Below are 21,382 nucleotides of genomic sequence, written 5' to 3'. Positions count from 1 at the left end.
TAGAACAAGAAAGATAAAATATGAGTGGGAAAGGGAAAAATCCTTAAAATATTTATCTAAAGCACTGCTACTGCTAAGTCACTTCAGTCGTGTCTGACTCTGTGCTATCCCATAGACGGCAGCCCACCAGGCTCTCCCGTCCCTGGGATTCTCCAGGCAAGAACATTGGAGTGGGTTGCCATTTCCTTCTCCAATGCAGGAATGTGAAAAGTGAAAGTGAAGTCACTCAGTCGTGTCCAACTCTTAGCGACCCCATGAACTACAGCCTACCAGGCTCCTCCGCCCATGGGATTTTCCAGGCAAGAGTACTGGAGTGGGGTGCCATTGTCTTCTCCATATCTAAAGCACAGATAATTATAATTCCAACCAAAAAAATAATAATAATTTAGATATCTTTTCTTGTCTAAGAAGAAGACAAGAAAAGAAAAACTCTCATCTTTTCTTAAGAGTTATGAGATAATATACAGCGTGCCTGGTTACATTTTAACTTTAGATAAGCAACAAATATTTTAGCATAAAAAGTGTCTCAAATATTTTATGAGACTTACTTATACTTTTAAAATAAGTTTTTTTTTTAAATCTGAAATTCAAATTTCATTGAATGTCCTATATTTTTATTCACAAGATCTGGCAGCCCTGCTTAGAATGACCACAATCAGTTATTATCTAATTGGCTCAGGCATTTTCACACTTTCTAATTTCACATGAAGCCAGGCTTTCTAATATGGAGCCCCAGGCTGACTGTATCTGTGTGCTTATTCACTCAGTCATGTCCAACCCTTTGCAACCCCATGGACTGTAGCCTCAGGCTCCTCTGTCCATGGGATTCTCCTGATAAGAATGCTGGAGTGGGTAGCTATTTCCTCCTCCAGGGGATCTTCCCAACCCAGGGACTGAACCCATGTCTCCTGCATTGCAGGTAGGTTCTTTACTGCTGAGCCACTGGGGAAGCCCTGCCAGACTGAATCTGATACCAAGGAAACATTCATAATGAAGGTCATGTACTGAACCAGTTCAACCTCCCATCTCCTATACTTCCTAGTACGAATCCTATATTTCTGTTGAAATTTGAAATGTTTTTTCTCTAATCTTAAACATTCCTTGATTTATTACTCATCTTTTCTTTACCCTAGGACAGCCTTCCCTGTCATATTTCACCCATTAAATTCTTAAATACGGGTGGTGTTGGAGAAGACTCTTGAGAGTCCCTTGGACAGCAAGGAGATTAAACCAGTCAATCCTATAGGAAATCAGTCCTGAATATTCACTGGAAGGACTGATGCTGAAGCTGAAGCTACAATACTTTGGCCACCTGATGCAAAGAACTGACTCACTGGAGAAGACCCTGATGCTGGGAAAGATTGAAGGCAGGAGGAGAAGTGCGTGACAGAGGATGAGATGGTTTGATGGCATCACTGACTCGATGGACATGAGTTTGAGCAAGCTCTGAGAGTTGATGATGGACAGGGAAGCCTGGCATGTTGCAGTCCATGCCTTCACAAAGAATCAGACATGACTGAGTGACTGAACTGAACTGAAGCCCTATTTAGAAATGGCTAATTGCCCCCTAAAAGTCGACATAATGTTGTGGGACCAAGGATGGTTTTTACAGTAGAATGTCATCAGAAGTGAGGTATCTTATTTCTGGGCCAAGGTGATCAAGAAGAAAGTGTGTTTTCTTTCCCTCTTCTTTCTCCTTTTGCTATTTTAGTGCAGATGGGCATAAAAATATTGGAGGTTATGTGTTGTGGACAAAGGAACCACAAGATAGAAGCATCCTGGGTTTCTGTATTACACTTTTGAGGAGAGATACCTGATGATCAGACAAGTGTATTTGAAATTTTACAGAACCAAGATATGAACTTACAATGTTTTATTTTGTTATTGTTTAATGTTTTCCTAACATATAGCCTATAATGAATCATACCCTACACTCTGAAGCTTTTATCAGTGAATTAAATAAGAACATCATCAGGCACTAAATATATATATAAGAGTAATTGAGTTCACTGTCTAGTCATAATAAGGCATCAGATTTGTTGAGATCTATATGTCAAGTACTGTGCTGGCCACTTTATCTGTATTATTTCATTTAAACATCATAATAAGCCCATTAGAAAGATGCTATTATTAATTCATTCTACTGATTTTAAAAAATGGCATAAGAATAGAAAAATTTCTTAAGATCTTTATTTCAAATATTCAAAGATGTCAAGAAATTTTCTGACTGTTAGGCAATTAAGTGCAGAAATTGAGTTTCAATTCCAGACAATTTGATTTTGGAGCCTAAATGCTGAATCAATACTGAAATACAGCATGACACGTGTTACTGAATAATAAAGTAAGTGGTAAAGAAGAACTAGACAGTTTTACTAGGACAGTGATACCCAGAAAGCTTTCTCAGATTCTTGAGCTGAGTTTGAAAGGAGGAAGAGTTATCAAACTGCAAATGCTTCCTATGTCATGCTAAAGAGGTTTTGTCTACCAAAAAAATGGTGAGGAGCCATTGAAGAGTTAAAAGGAGGGGTGGCAGAGTGACATTCTTCCCAGCTTTCCCCAATACTTTTTTTTTGTTCCCAGAAAATACCCAGACCTGTCTTACAATGCCAAATACTTGGTTTTTAGAGCGCTGAAGAAAGTGAATTCCTTTTTGTAGACTTTTCTGGAAGAAACCTACTCGTTCTGAACTGTTTGTGCTTTTTTCATTTTTGTTGCTTCCTTTTCACTTCTGGCTCTCTGAGAAAACATTCCGAAATGTCACCATGTCAATATTCAAATAAGACCTATGATGAGAACAGCATGCTATATTAGTAATAGAAAAACAAGGTTGTAAACTCTGCTTCAAAGACTTCATGTTGCTCTTGGCCGTAACTGGGGAAGAGACTTGAAGCAGGCATATGAAATATGAAGCTACAAATGCTGCTTCAAATAGAGCAGTCATTGAGTAGAATGGGCAGACCTGAACCAAATGTTAAGTTTGCTGCAAAGCAGGCACTCCCTCACTAAATATACATGAAATGAATTAAGTACAAGAGAGATATTTCCCCCTCATTTGTATTCGTATCAATGGATATGGATTGCTCAGCACATTCTTTTTTAAAAAGATTACTTGTTTTTAATTGGAGGACAATTGCTTTACAATATTGTGTGGTATCTGCCATATATCAACTTGAATCAGCCATAGGTACACATATGTCCCCTCCCTCTTGAATCTCCCTCCTACCTCCCACCCCTTCCCACCCATCTAGGTAGTCACAGGGCATGGGGTTTGAGCTCCCTGTGTCCTACAGCAAATTTCCACTAGCTGTCTATATCATATATGGTAGTATACATGTGTCAGTGCTACTCTCTGTATTCACCCCACCCTCTCCTCCCCCCACTGGGTCCACAAGTCTGTTCTCTGTGTCTGCTTCTCCATTGCTTCCCTGCAAATAGCTTCATCAGTATCATCTTTCTAGATTCCATATACTGTACATGTATTAATATATGGTGTTTGTTTTTCTCTTTCTGACTTATTTTATAAGTTGAAGGGAATCAGGCAGCTGAGCAGGGATGAATAATCTGCTTATTAAGACAGTCTTTCAATCCACTCATCCACTAAACACAAAATTGGAAATACAACTAAATGCCAAAGGAAAAAAATTTGCTTTGTAGAAAAGACTGTTGCACTCACTTTTGGTCAAAGTGGTAAGGTTTACCTAGTGGGTTGGAGATAGGACACAATACTGATGAAATCAATATTTGAGGCTTGTTCATGGCGTGGACCATTTGAATTTTCTGTGCTTGGCACATCATAGGCATTCAATAAATGCTTATTTGCTGGAATAATAGAGGAAAGAGGACTTTGTGGTATTCAGTTCAAACTGGCAATTTAATATGCTCAACTATTTCTCAATATGAGACAAGAGGAGTGAGGAAGACAACTGGGGACAAAGGAGTGAATGGGACAGGTTGTTGTAGATGGCACTGGTGTCAGATCAGGAAGGTTTGGATGCTGGCTTTGCCTCTTATTTGTGGTGTGACATGAAGCAAGGCACTTGGTCTTTTTGAACCCTTTTTCCTATGTAAAATGTAAATAATTTCCCCTATATTGTGTCATCTGAGGATTCAATCAGACAAAAAAATGTAAAGTAAATACTTGATAAAAGCCACTTGGATAGCAGGTATTTAGTTTGAGGGCACTGACCCCTAAGGACAAGGATGATAATCTCCAAGGGCTCACTAATTAGGCCATATAGACTATCCGTGGCCAGCATCTTCTAATTGGTTAATTCTACTATGTACCACTGCTAAATATGTTGCCTCTCACCTCTGCCTAAAGAAATCATCATATCACACCATGCAATAAATCAATGCATTTAATTATGAGTGTAGTAAGAAGGAAGTAGATATTGTTTTAAAGGAAGATCTTGATCCACCTTGAATGTCTGTTTTCCTGAAGATCAAGTGGTTAGACATGGATTTACGCAGACAATTCACTTGCTAGAAAGACTGAAATCCTAATGAGTCTAGGCCAACAAACTGTTCTGATAGGAGCTTTGCCTCATTAACTCTTGGAGAAATTAGCTCACAGGAAGGGCACAGGTTCAGATAAAACGAAGCCTTGTAAATGGGAGTGTTCTTTTAAGATGAGCAAAGTCTTGAAGCACCAAAGCAAAGACTCCTTAAAGCAGGACTGGGGAGTGGCCTTCAGACAGTGGCTTTACCTACAGAGCAAGGCCAGTCCGAGGGCTTATGCAACAGAGGGCCTCTTTAACTCCAGCAGGAAACCCTATGTCCAGACGAATCTTGCTTCCAGACGCTGCTAGGTAGCAGCCTGACTGCCTTCTTTCTTCTTCCTTCCCCTTGAAAGAGAGACTCGGAGCGGATTTTTCCCTCACAGCCTGAATTCATTAGATTTATTTTTTTTTTCCTCTCAACCATGCTGTGGAGGTTGAATTGCCTTCATTCATAAGTTGACTCCAGACCAAGAGAAAGAGACGGCAAGATCCAGCTATCACACCTCGTAAAATGTGTCCACTGAAAATCATGAGCGAATATTGGATGAAAGATCCAAAATAACAAGGGTACTCAGGAACCCATACTAGAATCCCAACACTTTTTACAGGTTTAGGGGCATGAAGATGCTTCAACATTAAAAATAAAAGACCCTTCTGCTCACCCTTGATCATCATTTCATTCCTGGTTCCAGATGGTTCTCTGGGATTTTCCTTTTTCAACTCCAAACAAACTGCTTGCTCTTTATGGGAAAAGGTATATTAAGCTTAAAGGTATATCAGAGGCAAGGATTTGAGAATCAGATTGGTTTTAGCCAGAGAACCTCACCCCCTTCTTCTCTGAACTGTCTATTCCTAGTCCTGCTCAGTAGCAGTTAATAATTATATCTGCTGTCATAATGCTATTGCTTTTGGCAATAAGCACTTAGCACATTGCTACTGGTTTTTGCCAGGATAGCATGGCCCATTCAGATTTACGGTCTAGAAGATGCAAGACTAACTTTCACACCATACTTCATTCCATAAAAGAAAGTGATTATATTGAAAGTCAGCTCTCTACCCATGTCCATCTCCCCCTCCTTTTCCCCAGATCCAGGACAAGTTGCAGATTGTATAATTGGAAATGAGAAAGACAGTGGCTAAATAAGACAAGAACTTGCAATCTGACTTGAAGTCTATTTTTCCTGTCAGAATATATTTCTCTTTGTTCTTCAAAGCAAAAACAAACCAGAGGCAAAATCATAAGTAAAACAGAGATTTCCCACTAATATCTGATCATTTACCCCACATATGTACCTTTTTAACACCTCTATTAATCCCCTCTGTACCCCAAACATCCATCTTATCCAAGTCAACACAGCAGAGAACACAATAGGCTTTAGAATCAGATGTACATGGGTTCAAGTTCACTAAATCTCTTTGAGTCTCAGTATGTCTATTTTTAAATGTTACTAGTTGGCATAAAAGCATGCTTTGTGGCTAGTGTGAGGGGGCTTAAAGAAAAACCAATGTTGAAGTCTGTGGGTGCAGGATTGGCCTGTACAAAAATTCTAGCTTCCTTCTTTTCTTCCCTTTTCCCCTTTCACTGCCAATCAGGTTTTCTCTGTAAGCTTGTGTATCCTTTTAATGGCCATCTTCCATCATTCTGACCTAGGTAAAAATACTGTGGGTACCACACCTCCCTGTTCCTTACTTACCTGTTTCCTTTCCCAGTCTCTCAGAACATTGAGAACAAATGAGTGGTTACTGGTGAGGAGAGGAGTGAACAGGTAAGGGGGATTAAGAGGTGCAAACTACTAAGTATAAAATAAATAAGTCACAAGGATATAATATACAGCACAAGGAATATAGCTACTGCTTTACAATAACTTTATATGGAGTATAGTCTATAAAAATATCAACTTACTTTGTTGTATACCTAATATAATATTAAATCAGTTATACCTCAATAAAAAAAGAACGTTTCTCTGCCTTTTGTTGTTCTGATAACCTAACCAGAGTTAGAGAAAAATGGATGCACTTGGTCACTGTATTCCTGCTTTCAGGTGACAGCCTCATTTTGATAAAAATGGACACAACACCTCAACCCAAAATGCTGAGGCCCTTAAGTAATTTAACTTGGCAAACATTGATTGAATGCTTGATAATGTAACAGATTAAATAGATGTTTGGAATGACACAGAGAAAAGATTTAGCCCTTTCCCTCGCAGAATTTGTAGTCTGGTGTGGAAGACACATCAGAAATAAGTGTTAAAAGATTGTATTTCAATGTGTTAGAAGAGAAGGGGAACCAAAAGTCACTAGAGTATGTAGAAGAAGGAGATGAAGTCCAGCCACAGAAATTAAAGAGCTGTTCATATAGGAGGCATGTTTGAGATAAATCATGGAGTAGCTTAAATAAAGACCCAGCAGCTAAAGATGAAAAGTGCCTTTACAAAATAGTGAGGAAAATATGGTGACTGTGTGGATGAAGAAAGCTGTCTACCAAATAACTGAACAAAGGATGTTGTGGCCATCAACTAATCAGTCACTGCAGCCAACCCCAGATGTGTACCTGCTGGGAATTCAGGAAAGAGAAAACCAGGATATTGGCCCTAGATAGCTAAGGTGCATATCAAAGAAATGACTTCAATGAAGTCCAGACTCTTACATCTTTCCATAAAGAGAAAAGCCAAGTTCATGTACTCAAGATGTTTGGTTTTCTTTCATTAACAGTAATTGCTTGAAGCTCCAACTACTCGGATTTTTATTTGATTTGTTGTTGTTGTTGCAAAAAACTGCATATCCTGACCCTTCTGTTACCTCATTAGAACAGTCCTTCAGAACTGAGAGGCCGTCTCCTGGGTTTAAGTCTTCAGTATGTCTACCGAATAAAATGTAATTCTCAAGTTTCAGATTGTGCTGTATTTCCAGTTGACAGCTGTAATACAAGTTACAAGTTGGAAGTGCATGCTGTAGTAGAAAATAAAATTATAAATGAAGTTAGATATAGAGTTGAGGGCTGTGCTTCACAGCTCGAGCCAGGTGAACTTTCCACTTGTGGTATAAATCTACTGTAGGTTCTAAAGCAGGAAGGACCATGACTGCTTATATATGTCAGAGAGGCACTCTGGTGACAGATTTATATGGGAATCAGAGAGAAGCTGGTACTAGGCTGGCCAGTTGGAAAATGGTTACTAGAATTCAGGTCCACGGAACATGGCAATAGCTGTCAGAAGGTGATGAAGTGACAGAGGGAAGGAACAGATGGCAGGGACATTTCAGACCAAAGACAACAGAGCTTGGATTCTTCACAAAGTGTAGAAAGTTCCAGAGAAGGAAAAGTTAAAGATTAGTCTAGGCTATTTACCCTGGAACATTGAAAGCAGGGAGATTCCACCAGTGAAATGTGTAAGTAGGAAGTTTGGTTTGGAGTTTGCAATAGAACAAATAGAGGGCAGGCAGATTTTTCCTGATCTTGGACAGCTTTAAACTCACTGGGCCACAATTTTCTCATCTATAAAATAAACATCATAATTCATGCTGTGTTTATTTCACTGGGTTGCTGTGAAAATCAGGCAAGGTCATGAGTGTGTCTGTTTTCTAAATTATCAAATATATTCCCAAATGAGAGGTCAATGAAACCATTTAAAACCCCTATGCTGCCCATAGTGACAACTCTATGTAGGTTGGTATGGGGCTTTCCACACATGAAACCCACACCCTGACCTATTGCAAAATGAGTTTTTAAGAAAAGCAATCTCAAGAAAATGCTCTCTAAATATCACATTTTTAATATCTGACCCAGCAGTCTGTGAGTTTTACTACCAAAACGTTCTGAATTGAATCAGGTGCATTTAGGGTTTTGACCAAAATGGTTTTCAAAATAAAAAAAGAACAAAAGCTCTTGTTTTAGAAGCCACAAAGGTCTTCTTTCCTGAAGTTGGCTCATATGTGTGACTTCAGCTTTCATTGAGCAGCTTCAGGTATGAATGAGGCCAGGCACCACAAGGGGCCTGAAATGTGAAAATGAATTAAATCTAGCAACATGAATACTATGAAAGCTTTTTTACTATCAAGCTAGCCAGGGGATTTAATATGTCTTTACCTCTAAGTGTCACGTGTACATTCTTTGTACATTCACTGTACAGACCTACACATGATTATATTCTGTGTAGGTTTCTAGGAGTTCTGAGATTGGAAAAAGAATCACAGGCATAGTCTTCTGAGAGGGTGTGATTTCTGTGCCTGATTCCCTGTGGAAAATGTAAGAAGCTAGTTGAGAAAAAGGGGCATGTGAACAGATGCTACCCATGGACATCTGGTTAGAGGCTTTTTATTTGTCTTAAGTCTAATTATGACATTATATATCTATATTTATACCTATATGTATGCTGTACACATATATATGACATTTTGTTTGTCCATTAAGGATGTACATATGAATGTATTTGTTGTTGTTCAGTCATGTCCACGGAGAAGGCAATGGCACCCCACTCCAGTACTCTTCCCTGGAAAATCCCATGGATGGAGGAGCCTGGTGGGCTACAGTCCCTGGGGTCGCTAAGAGTCGGACATGACTGAGCAACTTCACTTTCACTTTTTACTTTTCACTTTCATGCATTGGAGAAGGAAATGGCAACCCACTCCAGTGTTCTTGCTGGGAGAATCCCAGGGACGGGGGAGACTGGTGGGCTGCCGTCTTTGGGGTTGCACAGAGTCAGACGTGACTGAAGTGACTTAGCAACAGCAGCAGCAGCAGTCGTGTCCAATTCTTTACAGTCCCGGAGACTGCAGTATGACAGACCTCTCTGTCCTTCACCAACTCCCAAAGTTTGCCCAAGTTCATGTCCATTGCATTAGTGATGCCATCCAGCCATCTCATCCTCTGACATCCTCTTCTCCTTCTGCCCTCAATCTTTCCCAGCATCAGGGACTTTCCCAATGAGTCAGTTGTTCACATCAGATGACCAAAATACTGGAGTTTCAGCTTAAGCATCAGTCCTTCCAACAAAGGTTCAGGGTTGATTTCCCTTAAGATTGACTGGTTTGATCTCCTTACTGTCCAAGGGACTCTAAGGAGTCTTCTCCAGCACCACACTTCAAAGGCATCACTTCTTCAGCCCTCTGCCTTCTTTACAGTCCAGATCTCATAATCATACGTGACCACTGGGAAGACCATAACCTTCTACTTTGTTAGAAGAGTAATATCTCTGCTTTTCAACACTCTGTCTAGGTTTGTCATAGCCTTCCTGCCAAGAAGTAAACATCTTCTGATTTCATGGCTGCAGTCACCATCCACAGTGATTTTAGAGCCCAAGAAGAGGAGATTTGTCATAACTTCCACCTTTTCCCCCTCTATACATATCCATGAATGTATGTATGTATATATAGATATATAGATATGGAATAAATACATTCCATTTATTTGTTTATACCTGGCCTTTGTTCCAGAAGAAATTAAGGCAGCCTTAAAGCTAATATTAAGGACAAATAAATAGATGAGGAAATTGGAACAGAAGGGAAGATTTATGGACTGAATGTCCATTCCCTCCAAAATTCCTACACTGAAATCTAATCCCCACTGTGATGGTATTTGGAAGTGGTACTTTTACAAAGTAAAAGGTCATAAGGATAAAGTTTCATGAGTGGGATTAGTACCTTTATGAAAACACTAGCTTAGCACTAAACTAGCCTATTCTCTTTCTACTTTGTGAGAATACAAGGAAAAATTGGCAATCTGCATCCTGAAAGAGAGCTTTCACGCAAACCCAACTATGTTGACACTGAATCTGGGACTTTTAAGCCCCCAGAAATATGGGCAATAGATTTCTCTTTTTTATAAGACACCTAGTCTCTGGTAATTTGTTATAACAGCCTGGGATGACTAAAATAATAAGAGAAAACAATAAATCTAGGGATAGCATAAACAAAAACTAGCCACCATGCATTCTTGAAGAATTGCCACCTAATTCTGGCTTTAGATTTATTAATAGCCGAGGTAAACATGAAAGTATGCTCAATGACCATGGGTATTCCAGAGGCACAGCTATTGCTGGTGGTAAGACTCAACTCAAGTTTCTGTTGTGAAACCTCACAAAGGCAACACCTTAGAATATAGTGGACAACACGATCATTGTAGATACTATGCAAAGTTTCATCTGATTGTATTTATGATAATTTTCCTCAATGAATGAAAATCAGTGTCCCAACACTGAGATGCCACAAATCAATGTGCATCAAGAGCATTTTTTAACTAATAAAATGGAAATTCATACTATAGATTAAAAGTACTATATCAAAATCAAACTTACTGAAGTTGATAACTATTCTGTGGGTACTACTCCTTTTTTGCTCCTTGATTGTTTGCTTAATTTATTCAAGACTATATATACAAAAAGATCTTAATGACCCAGATAACCATGATGTTGTGATCACTCACGTAGAGCCAGACATCCTAGAGTGTGAGATCAAGTGGGTCTTAGGAAGTATTGCTATGAGCAAAGCTAGTGGAGGTGATGGAATTCCAGCTGAGCTATCTCAAATCCTAAAAGATGATGCTGTGAAGTGCTGCACTCAATATGCCAGCAAATTTGGAAAACTCAGCAGTGGTCATAGGACTGGAAAAGGTCAGTTTTGATTCCAATACCAAAGAAAGGCAATGCCAAAGAATGCTCAAACTACTGCACAATTGCACTCATCTCACACACTAGCAAAGTAATGCTCAACATTCTCCAAGCAAGGCTTCAACAGTTGGTGAGCCAAGAACTTCCAGACATTCAAGCTGGATTTAGAAAAGGCAGAGGAACCAAAGATCAAATTGCCAACATGCATTGGATCATCGAAAAAGCAAGAGAATCCCAGAAAAACATCTACTTCTGTTTCACTGACTATGCTAAAGTCTTTGACTGTGTGGCTCACAACAAACTGCTTCCTGAGAAACCTGTATGCAGGTCAAGAAACAACAGTTAGAATGGGACATGGAACAATGGACTGGTTCCAAATTAGGGAAGGAGTACATCAAGGCTTTATATTGTCACCTTGCTTGTTTAACTTATATGTAGATTACATCATGCAAAATGCTGAGCTGGATGAAGCACAAGCTGGAATCAAGATTTCCAGGAGAAATATCAATAACCTCAGGTATGCAGTTCACATCACCTGTATGGCAGAAAGCAAAGAGGAACTAAAGAGCTTCTTGATGAAAGTGAAAGAGGAGAGTGAAAAATTTGGTTCAAAACTCAACATTCTCGAAACTAAGATCATGGCATCTGGTCCCATCACTTCATGGCAAATAGATGGGGAAAAATGGAAACAGTGGCAGATTTTATTTTCTGGGGCTCCAAAATCACTGCAGATGGTGACTGTAGCCATGAAATTAAAAGACACTTGCTCCTTGGAAAAAAAACTATGACAAACCTAGACAACATATTGAAAAGCAAATGTCCGTCTAGTCAAAGCTATGGTTTTTCCAGTAGTCATGTATGGATGTGAGAGTTGGACCATAAAGCTAAGCACCGACGAGTTGATGCCTTTCAACTGTGGTGTTGGGGAAGATTCTTGAGAGTCCCTTGGACTGCAAGGAGATCCAACCAGTCCATCCTGAAGGAAATCAGTCCTGAATATTCACTGGAAGGACTGATGCTGAAGCTGAAGCTCCAATACTTTGGCCACCTGATGTGAAAAAGATTCTGATGTTGAGGAAGATTGAAGGCAGGAGGAGAAGGGGATGCCAGAGAATGAGATAGTTGGATGTCATCACCGACTTGATGAACATGAGTTTGAGCAAGCTCCAGGAATTGGTGATGGTCAGGGAAGCCTGGCATGTTACAGTCATGGGGTCGCAAAGCATTGGATGTGACTGAGTCACTGAACTGAACTATACATCATTGGTCCCCAATCTTTTTGTACCTGGGATCAGTTTCATTTAAGATAATTTTTCCATGGACCAGTGGTGGGGGGATGCTTTTGGGATGATTCAAACCCATTATACTTATTGTGCACTTTATCCCTATTATTATTACATTGTGGTATATAATGAAATAATTATACAACTCACCATAATGCAGAATCAGATCTCAGGCATTAGATTCTCATAAGGAGCACGCAGCCTTAGACCCTCACATGCATAGTTCATAGTAGAGTTCATACTCCTTTGAGAATCTAGTGCTGTTGCTGATCTGACAGGAGGCAGATCTCAGGTGGTAATGTGAGTGATGGGGAGTGGCTGTAAATATACAGCAGCAGTCTATGGCCTGGGGGTTGGGGATACCTGCTATATATAATGAAACACAAAATAGCTGAAAAAACTCACATACATTTTAATGACTTGACTTTGTTTTTAAAAGAAAATTTATATACAGGTTTATAGTTTCTTTAGGTAGATATATTCCTAAGTATTTTATTCTTTCCATTGCAATGGTGAATGGAATTGTTTCCTTAATTACTCTTTCTGTTTTCTCATTATTAGTGTATAGGAATGCAAGGGATTTCTGTGTGTTGATTTTATATCCTGCAACTTTACTATAATCATTGATTAGTTCTAATAATTTTCTGGTGGAGTCTTTAGGGTTTTCTATGTAGAAGATCATGTCATTTGCAAATAGTGAGAGTTTTACTTCTTCTTTTCCAATTTGGATTCCTTTTATTTCTTTTTCTGCTCTGATTGCTGTGGCCAAAACTTCCAAAACTATGTTGAATAGTAATGGTGAAAGTGGGCACCCTTGTCTTGTTCCTGACTTTAGAGGAAATGCTTTCAATTTTTCACCATTGAGGATAATGTTTGCTGTGGGTTTGTCATATATAGCTTTTATTATGTTGAGGTATGTTCCTTCTATTCCTGCTTTCTGGAGAGTTTTTATCATAAATGGGTGTTGAATTTTGTCAAAGGCTTTCTCTGCATCTATTGAGATAATCATATGGTTTTTATTTTTCAATTTGTTAATGTGGTGTATTACATTGATTGATTTGTGGATATTGAAGAATCCTTGCATCCCTGGGATAAAGCCCACTTGGTCATGGTGTATGATCTTTTTAATGTGTTGTTGGATTCTGACTGCTAGAATTTTGTTAAGGATTTTTGCATCTATGTTCATCAGTGATATTGGCCTGTAGTTTTCATTTTTGTGGGATCTTTGTCGGGTTTTGGTATTAGGGTGATGGTGGCCTCATAGAATGAGTTTGGAAGTTTACCTTCCTCTGCAATTTTCTGAAAGAGTTTGAGCAGGATAGGTGTTAGCTCTTCTCTAAATTTTTGGTAGAATTCAGCTGTGAAGGCTTCTGGACCTGGGCTTTTGTTTGCTGGAAGATTTTTGATTACAGTTTCAATTTCCGTGCTTGTGATGGGTCTGTTAAGATTTTCTATTTCTTCCTGGTCGAGTTTTGGAAAGTTGTACTTTTCTAAGAATTTGTCCATTTCTTCCACATTGTCCATTTTATTGGCATATAATTGTTGATAGTAGTCTCTTATGATCCTTTGTATTTCTGTGTTGTCTGTCGTGATCTCTCCATTTTCATTTCTAATTTTATTGATTTGATTTTTCTCCCTTTGTTTCTTGATGAGTCTGGCTAATGGTTTGTCAATTTTATTTATCCTTTCAAAGAACCAGCTTTTGGTTTTGTTGATTTTTGCTATGGTCTCTTTTGTTTCTTTTGCATTTATTTCTGCTCTAATTTTTACAATTTCTTTCCTTCTACTAACCCTGGGGTTCTTCATTTCTTCGTTTTCTAGTTGCTTTAGGTGTAGAGTTAGGTTATTTATTTGACTTTTTTCTTGTTTCTTGAGGTGTGCCTGTATTGCTATGAACTTTCCCCTTAGGACTGCTTTTACCGTGTCCCACAGGTTTTGGGTTGTTGTGTTTTCATTTTCATTCGTTTCTATGCAAATTTTGATTTCTTTTTTGATTTCTTCTGTGATTTGTTGGTTATTTGGCAGCGTGTTGTTCAGCCTCCATATGTTGGAATTTTTAAAAGTTTTTCTCCTGTAATTGAGATCTAATCTTACTGCATTGTGGTCAGAAAAGATGCTTGGAATGATTTCTATGTTTTTGAATTTACCAAGGCTAGCTTTATGGCCCAGGATGTGATCTATCCTGTATATAGAAAACTATAAAACACTAGTGAAAGAAATCAAAGAGGACACTAATAGATGGAGAAATATACCATGTTCATGGATGGGAAGAATCAATATAGTGAAAATGAGTATACTACCCAAAGCAATTTATAGATTCAATGCAATCCCTATGAAGCTACCAACAGTATTCTTCACAGAACTAGTACAAATAATTTCACAATTTGTATGGAAATACAAAAAAACCTCGAATAGCCAAAGCGATCCTGAGAAAGAAGAATGGAACTGGAGGAATCAGCCTACCTGACTTCAGGCTCTACTACAAAGCTACAGTTATCAAGACAGTATGGTACTGGCACAAAGACAGAAATATAGATCAATGGAACAAAATAGAAAGCCCAGAGATAAATCCACGCACATATGGACACCTTATCTTTGACAAAGGAGGCAAGAATATACAATGGATTAAAGACAATCTCTTTAACAAGTGGTGCTGGGAAATCTGGTCAACCACTTGTAAAAGAATGAAACTAGAACACTTTCTAACACCATACACAAAAATAAACTCAAAATGGATTAAAGATCTCAACATAAGACCAGAAACTATAAAACTCCTAGAGGAGAACATAGGCAAAACACTCTCTGACATACATCACAGCAGGATCCTCTATGACCCACCTCCCAGAATATTGGAAATAAAAGCAAAAATAAACAAATGGGACCTAATTAACCTTAAAAGCTTCTGCACATCAAAGGAAACTATTAGCAAGGTGAAAAGACAGCCTTCAGAATGGGAGAAAATAATAGCAAATGAAGCAACTGACAAACAACTAATCTCAAAAATATACAAGCAACTCCTACAGCTCAACTCCAGAAAAATAAATGACCCAATCAAAAAATGGGCCAAAGAACTAAATAGACATTTCTCCAAAGAAGACATACAGATGGCTAACAAACACATGAAAAGATGCTCAACATCACTCATTATCAGAGAAATGCAAATCAAAACCACTATGAGGTACCATTTCACACCAGTCAGAATGGCTGCGATCCAAAAGTCTACAAATAATAAATGCTGGAGAGGGTGTGGAGAAAAGGGAACCCTCTTACACTGTTGGTGGGAATGCAAACTAGTACAGCCACTATGGAGAACAGTGTGGAGATTCCTTAAAAAACTGGAAATAGAACTGCCTTATGATCCAGCAATCCCACTGCTGGGCATTCACACTGAGGAAACCAGAAGGGAAAGAGACACGTGTACCCCAATATTCATCACAGCACTGTTTATAATAACCAGGACATGGAAGCAACCTAGATGTCCATCAGCAGATGAATGGATAAGAAAGCTGTGATACATATACACAATGGAGTATTACTCAGCCATTAAAAAGAATACATTTGAATCAGTTCTAATTAGGTGGATGAAACTGGAGCCTATTATACAGAGTGAAGTAAGCCAGAAGGAAAAACACCAATACAGTATACTAATGCATATATATGGAATTTAGAAAGAGGGTAACAATAACCCTGTGTATGAGACAGCAAAAGAGACACTGATGTATAGAACAGTCTTATGGACTCTGTGGGAGAGGGAGAGGGTGGGAAGATTTGGGAGAATGGCATTGAAACGTGTAAAATATCATGTATGAAAGGAGATGCCAGTCCAGGTTCGATGCATGATATTGGATGCTTGGGGCTAGTGCACTGGGACCACCCAGAGGGATGGTATGGGGAGGGAGGAGGGAGGAGGGTTCAGGATGGGGAACACAGGTATACCTGTGGTGGATTCATTCTGATATTTGGCAAAACTAATACAATTATGTAAAGTTTAAAAATAAAAGAAAATTTAAAAAAAATAAAAGAAAATTTTAAAAATATTTTTACAAAGCTGATATATTCATAATGCAGACATTTTAGAATACAAAACCAGAATTAAAATCACTCAAGTCTTATTTATTGTTCAAATATTTTTTATGCATGTGCATTTAAAAAAATGGAATTATTTCTTAGTAGTTTTGAAATTGCCTTTTGTAAGCAAAATAAGAAAAGGAGTATGTCAAGGCTGTATATTGTCACCCTGTTTATTTAACTTATATGCAGAGTACATCATGAGAAATGCTGGGCTGGAAGAAGCACAAGCTGGAGTCAAGGTTACCGGGAGAAATATCAATAACCTCAGCTATGCAGATGACACCACCCTAATGGCAGAAAGTGAAGAGGAACTAAAAAGCCTCTTGATGAAAGTGAAAGAGGAGAGTGAAAAAGTTGGCTTAAAGCTCAACATTCAGAAAACGAAGATCATGGCATCTGGTCCCATCACTTAATGGGAAATAGATGGGGAAACAGTGGAAACAGTGTCAGACTTTATTTTTCTGGGCTCCAAAATCACTGCAGATGGTGACTGCAGCCATGAAATTAAAAGATGCTTGCTCCTTGGAAGGAAAGTTATGACCAACCTAGATAGCATATTCAAAAGCAGAGACATTACTTTGCCAACAAAGGTTCATCTAGAACAAGGCTATGGTTTTTCCAGTAGTCATGTATGGATGTGAGAGTTGGACTGTGAAGAAAGCTGAGTGCTGAAGAATTGATGCTTTTGAACTGTGGTGTTGGAGAAGACTCTTGAGAGTCCCTTGGACTGCAAGGAGATCCAACCAGTCCATTCTAAAGATCAGTCCTGGGATTTCTTTGGAAGGAATGATGCTCAAGCTGAAACTCCAGTACTTTGGCCACCTCATTCGAAGAGTTGACTCATTGGAAAAGACTCTGATGCTGGGAGGGATTGGGGGCAGGAGGAGAAGGGGAGGACAGAGGATGAGATGGCTGGATGGCATCACCGACTCTATGGATGTGAGTTTGGGTGAACTCCAGGAGTTGGTGATGGACAGGGAGGCCTGGCGTGTTGCGATTCATGGGGTCGCAAAGAGTCAGACACGACTGAGCGACTGAACTGAACTGAACTGAACTGAAGCTTAATATAAATTGTTTTCTATAAAATTGTATCTTTTAAACAGTTGGATGTGATTCTTAACTTGAACAGTTTATTACTGTTTATTTTCTTTTGCGGAAGTTATTAGTTGAGTTGGTTGTATGTATATAAAGAAACTTGGAATGTAACTACCTGGTAAATTTTAGAAACTTTATATATAATGTAATTTAGGGGGAAATTCTTGCTGAATTACCCAAATCAACCATAAGGAAAGCTAATAAACTCTAATAGACCAATTTAACCTTGATGCTTCTATTTAAGCAAAACAAATTTTGGGTGATGATAGTATTTAACCTTATGGAAACATTTTTTTTTCCCCAATAAAAGTTGAGTAATAGCAATTCTGGAATAATTAAAGGTAGGTCATATTTTCTTGTGAAAACTTTTCCAGTGAACAGGAACTCCAGTTTTCAGTTTGCTTTCCAGTCTGGTTTTTAGGTGAATTTAAAAATTAGAGGTCGATGATAAATAGGAAATGAAAATATAAAGGGAGAGAATTAAATTCTAAAAGCTTAATGAGTTCCCTGATTTCAGAATGCCTGGTTAATATGATAATGGGAATATACTTGGCAAAGCAAGAAAGTTTGCAAATGATCTGTGATTTCTATCAATGGTTCTTAAATATGTTATCCATGGAAGGTTAATAAAAGAAAACAGTAAGACCCCTTTTCGGTTGGAGGATAATTGCTGCCTTCTCATACACCCCGACTGGTCTTCAAAGCCAACCATCCTTTACTATTACAGTCATTTAAGGTAAAATGGGCTGTTTGCTTTACATGGAAGCCAAGTTGGAAGAAAGCATATTGTGGGAAGTTTCTTGAACACAATTTCATGCAATTTGAAAATGAAATGCATTTAAGAGGGTTCAAAGAGATATATTAGTTCAGGCTGAGAAAAGTAAAGAAAATTACTAGGGACAAGGACAGAAAGATGTGACTTTATTTTGGGGACATTAATTTACCTACTTAAATGTATCTTTCTTACTTTGAAGGTCACTGAGATGATCTTAGTTTTCCAAAACATCCTAATTCACTTTTGTTAATCTCATCTGCTCAGAAGATTTACCTCAAAAGTACCAGGCATCCTTGCTGACTTTCCTCTTGGCCTGGAAAAGAGCTGGGAGAATGCAAAATTTGAAAGAACTGGATTATCTTACCATTTCCACTTCTTTCCAATAACATTTCATATTAAATTCCATTTCCCCAAACATCACAAAGTCTGCCACCAGTCTATCAATGCTTCATATTCTGGGTCTCTATTTACCATCAAAATATATTAGGGGCTTCAGGGTTCCAAATTCATCCCAAGGGACACAGAGAGGAAATGGCTTAACCAGAAAATCCATACCCACTAAAATTCTGATTAATTAATGAATCCTCTCAAAAAATGATATGCTTCAATCAGCTGATGTCCTTAAGGAACTTTTAGTACCTAGGACTGTAAGAAGAAATGCTGTTTGTCCCAGAGTTCTTTCTGTGAACATCTGTTTCATCCATGGGAAGAAACAGGTCCAAATGAAGCCTTTATTTTTGGAGCCCTGCTAATGAACATTGGTATCCTAAAATCTTCAGGGAAATTATAAACTGTCTCTAATTTCACGGCTGAAGAACCCAATTACAGAGAGTGAAGAACCCAATTACAGAGAGAGTTTTCGTATTGCCCAGGGTCAGTGAGAGAGCTTGTGCCAGGCTGGATTTAAAATGCAAGTCTTTGGCTCCCCTAACAAACAGACCTCCAGTATATCCTGCTGCTAAATTAAGGATTTCTAATGAGATTACAAAATACAGAGAATAGCCATAGAGAATTAAGATATTTTAACAAAAACACATTCCAGCTGTTTGGAATCTAAACCTTCACAGTATTTTTCAATAGTCCTTAGATGGAAAACATTCTGATTGGTCTGGAAAATATATACTGATCTTAAATATGATCATCTTCTCTGAGACTACTTTGTTAATTAGATTTACTGTATTATTCAGTTTAATTGGGTTTTATGTAGACTTTTAAACAATTAATTTGGAATATTTGGTCAATTTTTTGTTCAGAATAATATACAACTGCCTACCTGGATTCTTGTTTTATCCAGAGATACTAACATGAAAATGAAGCCAACTGCTGCTAAGTGGCTTCAGTCGTGTCCGACTCTGCGCGACCCCAAAGACGGCAGCCCACCAGGCTCTCCCGTCCCTGGGATTCTCCAGGCAAGAACACTGGAGTGGGTTGCTATTTCCTTCTCCAATGCATGAAAGTAAAAAGTGAAAGTGAAGTCACTCAGTCGTGTCCAACTCTTAGGGACCCCATGGACTGCAGCCTACCAGGCTCCTCCGTCCATGGGATTTTACAGGCAAGATTACTGGAGTGGGGTGCTATTGCCTTCTCCGGAAGCAAACTATATGAATAATTTAAATAAATATAGTTGTATATTTAGATCAATATTCAATATTTTAGGTGAAATGTTACTACTGTTTGATACTATAAAGTGAATCAATTAACCATTGTAGATTTAATGGTTTTGCTAATATAGATGTTTTGAGGAGAGATAATACAATATATTCTTTTTTCTTGTAATTAGTATGTATTTTACAAATAACATTTAATAGTACTAAAGAAAATAATGAAGAAAGGAAAGAAGGAAGGAAGGAAGAAAAACTACCTATAATTCATACTTGAACAATAACTGTCTTCAGTTTTCTTATTGCACTCTCTGTATGAACAATTTCGTAGTGTGAGTGTGAATAAACACCATTTTTATTCTGTATCAAATAGTAAACATTTTGTCATAGATACAGGTAGTGTAAGAATTCTTGTGATTACGTTTAGTGACTTTATCATTCTTCAAATTGAAGAACATGGGTCACCTAACCAGGGGTCCCCAAGCTTTGGGATCTGGTACCTGATGATCTGAGGTGGAGCTGATGTAACAATAGAAATAAAATGTGCAATAAGTGTAATGCGCTTGAATAATCCCAAAACCATCCCTCCCCCTGGTCTGTGGAAAAATTTTCTTCTGCAAAACTGGTTCCTGGTGCCAAAAAGTTGGGGACTGACCTAAACCACTCCACTGTTTGGAATTTCCTTGTTTTTCAAGTTTTTCTAGTGTGAATAATGTCATAATAATTATATTGGAACAAGTATCATGTGCTCTTATAAAAATTTACATTTCTAGAAGACTGAAAAACTGCTGGCCCATAAGATACAGTTTTGTGACTCTTAATTCATAGATCAAATTACTTTTAAAAGAGGTTGTGCCAACTGACAATAAAGCAAACTACTCTTAAAATTCTTTAAAAGTGACATCAATTATAATTTTTAGCACTTTCTATTATAGGGATGGCATTATATTTAGGACTGCATGGCCTCCTGATTATTTTCTACTTTTCCACAGATAACTTGTGAAATTAGAAATAAAATAGGTCTTATCTTTTAAATCTTAGAATTCCCGAAATGCTCTTCACATCGGATATGAGTATGGTGAAGAAAGTAGGGCCAAAAAGGAAGGACACCTTTACTGTACATCCAGATTAGTGCTAATACTAGGGCTAAGTTGCTTCTGTCATGGCCAGCTCTATGTGAACCTATGGGCCATCGCCTGCCAGGCTCTTCTGTCCATGGGATTTTTCAGGCAAGAAGGCTGGATTGTGTTGTCGTTTCCTTCTCTGGGTGATCTTCCCAACCCAGGGATCGAACCTGCAGCTCTTATCTCTCCTGTACAGGCAGGCGGGTTCTTTACCACTAATGCCACCTGGGAAGCCCATGTACCTCTAGATTAGGCATTATACTTTTCACAAAATGTTGAACTAACATTAAAGCTTATAGATTTAACATGGTCTAAGTTGGTCTGAAGTGCCT

Source organism: Bos indicus x Bos taurus, chromosome 15, assembly GCF_003369695.1.
Source record: "Bos indicus x Bos taurus breed Angus x Brahman F1 hybrid chromosome 15, Bos_hybrid_MaternalHap_v2.0, whole genome shotgun sequence".
Lineage (NCBI taxonomy): Eukaryota > Metazoa > Chordata > Mammalia > Artiodactyla > Bovidae > Bos > Bos indicus x Bos taurus.
This window is presented reverse-complemented; position numbering follows the sequence as displayed.